The sequence below is a fragment of the Salvelinus namaycush genome, chromosome 17 (genome assembly GCF_016432855.1).
Source record: "Salvelinus namaycush isolate Seneca chromosome 17, SaNama_1.0, whole genome shotgun sequence".
Lineage (NCBI taxonomy): Eukaryota > Metazoa > Chordata > Actinopteri > Salmoniformes > Salmonidae > Salvelinus > Salvelinus namaycush.
Window position 1 is genome coordinate 5,284,906 of NC_052323.1, and position 7,637 is coordinate 5,292,542.

The window sequence follows — 7,637 nt, forward strand, 5'->3', positions numbered from 1 at the left end:
TCTTGGGAGGAGATCATGGAAGGAAAAGGACCATGGGCTAAAGTGGAGGTGAATCGCCGCCCATGGGAACAGCTGGAGGCAGCTCGGAGAGCGGAGGAAACTGGAGAGAGGAACCGGCATTATGAGGGGACGCGTCTGGCACGGAAGCCCGAAAAGCCCGTGAGTACTACCCAAAAATTTCTTGGGGGGGGGCTAAGAGGTAGTGGGCCAAGGGCAGGTAGGAGACCTGCGCCCACTTCCCAGGCTAACCGTGGAGAGCGGGAGTACGGGCGAACACCGTGTTACGCAGTAGAGCGCACGGTGTCTCCTGTACGTGTTCATAGCCCGGTGCGGGTTATTCCACCTCCCCGCACTGGTAGGGCTAGATTGGGCATTGAGCCAAATGTCATGAAGCCGGCCCTACATATCTGGCCACCAGTACGTCTCCTCGGGCCGGCTTACATGGCACCAGCCTTACGCATGGTGTCCCCGGTTCGCCTACATAGCCCGGTGCGGGTTATTCCACCTCCCCGCACTGGTCGGGCGACGGGGAGCATTCAACCAGGTAAGGTTGGGCAGGCTCAATGCTCAAGGGAGCCAGTACGCTTGCACGGTCCGGTATTTCCGGCACTACCTCCCCGCCCCAGCCCAGTACCACCAGTGCCTACACTACGCACCAGGCTTCCAGTGCGTCTCCAGAGCCCTGTTCCTCCTCCACGCACTCTCCCTATGGTGCGTGTCTCCAGCCCAGTGCCTCCAGTTCCGGCACCACGCACTAAGCTACCTGTGCGTCTCCAGAGCCCTGTACACACTGTTCCTTCTCCCCGTACTCGTCCTGATGTGCGTGCACTCAGCCCGGTGGCCCCAGTGCCGGTACCACGCACCAGGCAAATAGTACGCTTTGAGAGTCCAGTGTGCCCTGTCCCTGCTCCCCGCACTAGGCTTGAAGTGCGTGTCTCCAGTCCGGTGCCTCCAGTTCCGGCACCAGGCCTACAGTGCGTCTCAGCCGGCCAGAGTCTGCCGTCTGCCCAACGGCGCCTGAACTGTCCGTCTGCCAAGCGCCGCATGAACTGCTCGTCTGTATTGAGCCTTCAAAGCCGCCCGTCTGCCATGAGCCTGCAAAGCCGCCCGTCTGCCATGAGCCTACAGAGCCTTCCGCCAGACTGGAGCCGCTAGAGCCTTCCACCAGACAGGAGCAGCCAAAGCCTTCCGCTAGACAGGATCAGTCTGAGCCATCCGTCTCCGCAGCGCCATCTGAGCCATCCGTCTCCTCAGCGCCGTCTGAGCCATCCGTCTCCTCAGCGCCATCTGAGCCATCCGTCTCCCCAGCGCCGTCTGAGCCATCCGTCTCCCCAGCGCCGTCTGAGCCATCCGTCTGTCCCGAGCCATTAGAGCCGCCCGTCTGTCCCGAGCCGTCAGAGCCGTTAGTCAGTCAGGAGCCGCTAGAGCCATTCGTCAGTCAGGATCTGCCAGAGCCGCCAACCAGACAGGATCTGCCAGAGCCGCCAACCAGACAGGATTTGCCAGAGCCGCCAACCAGACAGGATCTGCCAGAGCCGCCAACCAGACAGGATCTGCCAGAGCCGCCAACCAGACAGGATCTGCCAGAGCCGCCAACCAGACAGGATCTGCCAGAGCCGTCAGCCAGCCATGAGCGTCCAGAGCCGTCAGCGAGCCATGAGCGTCCAGAGCCGTCAGCCAGCCATGAGCGTCCAGAGCCGTCAGCCAGCCATGAGCTTCCAGAGCCGTCAGCCAGCCATGAGCGTCCAGAGCCGTCAGCCAGTCATGAGCTGCCCCTCAGCCCAGAGCGGCCATTAATCCAGAACTGCCCCTCAGTCCAGAGCTGTCTCTCTGTCCGGAGCTGCCTTTCAGTCCGGAGTTGCCCCTCTATCCTGAGCTACCTCTCTATCCTGAGCTACCTCTCTATCTACCTCTCTATTCTCACCTACCTCTATGTCCTGAGCTACCTTGTCCCGGAGCTGTCCCTTTATTTTGTGTTGCCTATATTAGGTGGGTGGAAGAGAGGGGTGGTCATTCTGAGGGGGATTAGCAAGTTGGGATTGACTATGGTGGGGTGGGGACCTCGTCCTGAGCCTGAGCCACCACCGTGGTTAGATGCCCACCCAGACCCTCCCCTAAACTTTGTGCTGGTGCGCCCGGAGTTCGCACCTTAGGGGGGGGGGTTATGTCACGTTCCTGACCTATTTCTGTTAGTTTGTTGTATGTGTTAGTTGGTCAGGACGTGAGTTTGGGTGGGCATTCTATGTTTTCTGTTTCTATGTTGGTTTAAGGGTTGCCTGGTATGGCTCTCAATTAGAGGCAGGTGTTTGGCGTTTCCTCTAATTGAGAGTCATATTTAGGTAGGTTGTTTCACAGTGTTCGTTGTGGGTGGTTGTCTCCTGTGTCAGTGTTTGTCGCACCATACGGGACTGTTCGGTTTGTTTGTACATCGTTCTTTTTGTGTAGTCTATTTTCCCTGTTCGTGCGTTCTTCGTGTTATATGTAAGTTCGTATAGTTCAGGTTTGTCTACATTTGTTTTGTTATTTTGTTAATTATTTCAAGTGGTTTCGTTTCGTGTTTTTCCCGTCTTGTTTTATTAAAATTATGTCATCACAACCCGCTGCATCTTGGTTCAATCCCTGCTCCTCCTCTTCGGTTGAAGAGGAGGAGGAATACCGTTACACTAACGGTCGCCCCAGCGTGAGTTGTTTTATGCACGTGATGTTAGAACGTTCTCTCCAATTCCAGAATGTGATTGTTATGTAACAGTACATTTAATCTGCGCTGCCCTCAAACCAAAGCACGCCACCTGTTTTATTTGTCAATTTTAAATTATTTTCTAAACAGTTTTTTATTTTATAATAACAGTTTGAAATGAGGTGTGTTCCGCCTCATTCATTCACATAAAAGTAGTCATTTTTACTTTTGCGGACCAATAAATTTTTTTGACATTTCTGACCCGGACAAAATTCCCCAAACACTTCTCAATTGTTTGTGCAGTTCAAGTCTGCAGACATTTACTCATCTGCCGTCCTGCATACACGTGTTCATATTTTCCACCTGTCGCCTGCATCGTAATCAAAGTTGTTTTCGTTACCAATAATAACTTTGGAAATGAGTGCGTTTCTATCAAAGTGCCTTATTACGTTATAATAGTTTCTGCATGTCGTGTTATGTCGTTTCTACTGTAGCATCATGTTTTTGTGTATATTCCTTATAACCGCGGACACGCGATGTAACGTTACTCATTTCATAACATGTATGGTGTTATACTCAATGCTTAGGTATCTAGCTACAGTCTTATTAGCTCTGCACGACAAGCGCTTCGTCCTTCTTTCAGTTTGGATTTTTTTTCTTTCTCTTTTCTTCTTCTGGCTGTTTACCTACCTCCGTGGAGTTTTTTTCCTTGACAACGGGAGAAAAGTGTTGCACCGTTCCCGGAGGTACTGCAATACCGGGTCGATGCGTGGAGCGGACGGAGCAAGCCCCATTTCCGACTCCCTGTTCGATACTACACTTGATCTTAGCCAAAAGGCTGAGAAGCGATAACCCACAAATTGACCCCTGCACCCGCCGGGCACCCGGGGGTCTCGGGAGACCACTGTGGTTTGGCAAAAGTGGGCTCCTCCCATCGCCACACACCCCCAACGTTTCCCTGGCGACAGGCAAGTGTTCTTTTCAAAAAGTCGCCAATGAGTCAAGTGACTACTTTGACTGGAAAAATACGCCGGTCAGACACGGTCTCTGTTGATTTCTCTTGAAACAAGATATCGGGCTCTGCCAGAAGCAAAGCCCTCCAGGAACACCATGGCCAGGGCAGAGGAGATGCTGAGAGGGGAGTAGAAGACATTGCCCGTTTTGTTGGTCTCTGTGATCTTCTTTAACAGCTCCAGGGAGAAGTTAGTATTGGCTACAGACACGGAGGCCATTGTACCTGGTGGGAGAGGCAGGCAGGCAGGCAGCTTTGGAAGAAAAGTGAAGATGCTAGTATCAGTTGCTCTGCTAATTCATCGCAACGGAACAGTCAATAAATGGGATGCAATTATCCATCTACTGCGGATGCTAAAGAACAGCCAGCTACATGATCAATGTCCTGTCTGATGTTACATCTACGGTCGTCTCGTTATGTAGGATATGGCAACGCGTGTCTACATTATTGGTAAGGTCCAGGTAGCCCAGCAAACAACAGTTATTATGATAAGTCATTCACCAATCCTTTTTTCTAAAAGGTCGGAGCTAACCGTAACTTCACCTGAAAGTTGTCAGGATCAACAGCATAACCATTCCTAAAATATTATATTGCAGCTACTCACCAAATAATGGTTGTTTGTAAAAGTCAGGTCGTCCTTTTCCAGACAGGTGTCTTTCTACAGACACGTTTTAGTGAAGCGTTTAAAGTGCAGACGCCCTGTAGCCTGTCGAAGCGCTCTTCTGCATTATGTTCAGCTGACCACAGCAAGTCTACTGCTTCCAGTACAAACTACATCACAGCACTGTCGGCCCTAATTACACACATTTACAACAGAGTCAAATAAACAACAATCATGTCTCCTTTTTTAACATTTTATTGCTGTTAATTCCAGGAAAACAGATCAACTATTTGCACAAAAAAAACAATTTGTTTTAGAAATATATTTCACATTTCCAGTACAATAACATTTACATAAAGAACACAGTAAACATACAGCTGAAGGTAACAGTGAGTGTACCCCCTACAGTACAGCCTTTTTAACCATAAAAGTTTAACAAGTACAACTGGCAGGTTTATATGTACAATTGTCCTTCAAGCTCACGTGGTTCTTCAAATCATCCATCCAATTCTGTAAAGTGGTCCACATGTTTTCTTTCCCTGTGTTCATGACATCCTCACCATTTATGAATCAAATTCCAAGTTTGCCTCAATATTTCACGTAAATGCAAGGAATATATCTGCTTCCATCAAATCAAGCAGAAGAGATTTGGAGTACCTCGCCTGTTGGGGGACAGCTTTTTAATCACGTTTGTGGAGGAAAACAGTACTTAGTGTGGCTATTAATGAAAATTGACTAAACTTCTCATATCAACAAACGAGTGTGTAATATACCTGTAACTCTTTCACAACATGTACACCCCAAATCTTAGGCAGACATGAAAGAGCTCTAAATCATTGACAATTCTCTCAAGTGATATGTCTGAGAAGGCAGGGGTTGACATTAAAGTCTGGTTGGGCAAGTCAAGAGTATTTTTTTGGTTGCCCGAAGGGTATGATCACTTGCCCGAAAATGTAAATTAGCTAGTTACACTGCCTGCCTTTCACCTACACATAGGGGAGGAATCAAAAAATATTCTTTGTATTTTGTATATCAGTGTAAAAAAATTCTCAGAACAGGCTAGTTTCCTGACTGCCATAAATTGTATGTCTTTCACTTAAACAATGGGGAGGACCAAGAAAGATCAGTTTTAGTCTGCTGGAATTCTTTGCAGTTGGGTTATTTTCACTTTTATTTTGTTGTCAATCCCTGGAAGGCTACCAATCCTGATACCTAATCAACTCCAGTCAGAAGCCTCCAATATCGTTCACACTATTCATTTTCATACTCCGCATGAAAACACCAATTTGAAGTGTGTAATGTGCATGATTTCAGTACATTTACCAATGTATAAACATATGCCATACAGGTAGATCTCACTGCTGCATTAAAGTAAGATCTGGGAATAAACATATTGAGTCTCCAGGAAAGGCTACATGACATCTGCCTTGGCCACCACAGCCCTTTAGAAATGGCTAAAGAAAATATAGTTATTTTCAGAGGAGAACAGTGTTCTCAATAGAATTATCCCTCCTAAATTCCACTTGATGCTCCAACAGGCGCCAAATAGTGGCCCGACTCTGTGTAACAGTTTTGCTTCCATCCCTCTCCTCGCCCCTACCTGGGCTTGAACCAGGGACCCTCTGCACACATCGACAACAGTCACCCTCGAAGCACCGTTACCCGTTGCTCCACAAAAGCCGCGGCCCTTGCAGAGCAAGGGAAACAACTACTTCAAGGTCTCAGAGCGAGTGACGTCACCGATTGAAATGCTACTAGTGCGCACTGCTAACTAGCTAGCCATTTCACACCGGTTACATCTGCAGGGCAGCACAACGTTTCCAAGAGAATACTGGATGAGGGACAGCAGAGTAGTACAGTATAGTATTGTCAGAGCTTCACTGTTGCAATAACATCTGTCTCTAGTTCTTTTAGGACTGTTTCAGTGCACTTGAGAAACTTCACAATTCCTGGTAGCTATAGTACGTATTGTCAAAGATTAAAACTAAAATAAAAACCTAGCAGCATTTAACTTCCGACATGACAACGTGATGATTAAGAACGTCTTACAATGCGTTTCACATTATGTCAAGTGGCAAATGCTTTAAGAAACATTTTTCGATACTGCCAGATTCCTTACATTAAAAAACAAAAAAATATGTGGTACATTCATAAACACTGCAGCAAAAAATATATAAAAAAATAATCCCAGCTTTTCTTTAACATTAACTTTCTTGTTTGTACTCATCTTTTGTAGCTGTACAGTAGTTAAACAATACGAATCCTTGTCAAATAACAAGAAGGAGGCATAAATATACCGCTGTAAAAACTAAGTATAGGAAAGTCTTTAATCGAGATCACGCAGGATCCCCATGTATTCAGAGAACAAAATCATTTCCCCAAGAGACGTGGTGTCATTTTCCCAAGCTCCCACACTCTAAGAGACGTGGTGTCATTTTCCCAAGCTCCCACACTCTAAGAGACGTGGTGTCATTTTCCCAAGCTCCCACACTCTAAGAGAAGTGGTGTCATTTTCCCAAGCTTTTTTTGGTCAAAAACAGACACGGACACACACACACACACACACACACACACACACACACACACACACACACACACACACACACACACACACACACACACACACACACACACACACACACACACACACACACACACACACACACACACTGGTTAATGGTTAATGGTGCTTGCAACATCAAGGGTTGTGGGTTCTATTCCCACTTGAACCACCCCTACAAAAATGTATACACACACGACTGTAAGCCGCAATGAGATAAAAGCTAAATGGCATATATTATTATATTAAAACTCACCTTAACGGTTTCCTCTGTGATGTTCTTGCCGATCTTCGTGGCTGCATACCGGTTGAGCCGGTGGAGAAACACCTGAGTAGAAGAAAAGCAACATTTAACATATTTTGAACTCCTTCCAAGAATAGCTTACATTTGGCACCTGATGGTTTGTTCTTAGAGGTTCTTCACACCTACAGTAATATACTTTTTTAAGGGTGCCATTTTGGACAGAGATAACGAAAGTGTGAGCAAATCATTTAAACATTTTGCCAAAATTTATTTTTTATCAGGGACAGCCCTACTCCGTGGTAACCAGAGACTTTCTGCCGTACATGCCTTCAAACTACCATAAAACCTTAAAATGATCCTATGGAAATTTCTGAGCAGCTCTATGCAACATCCTTAAACAATTCCCAGAGGTAAAGGGAAATTACTCCTCAAGGTAAACCCCTTAAGGAATACACAAGATGTTTTATGCAACCAGGCCCTGGAGGACTGAAGGTGGGAAACCCTGCTCTAGAACCTAGGTCTAGAACAATTACAATCTACAGC

The 7,637-nt window shown here is 47.0% G+C and overlaps 1 pseudogene; it reads right to left on the bottom strand.

Annotated features, from left to right (window-relative positions):
* Positions 1-3,401: 3,401 nt before the first annotated feature.
* Positions 3,402-3,527, bottom strand: LOC120062597 (annotated as a pseudogene).
* Between the last annotated feature and the right edge of the window lie 4,110 nt (positions 3,528-7,637).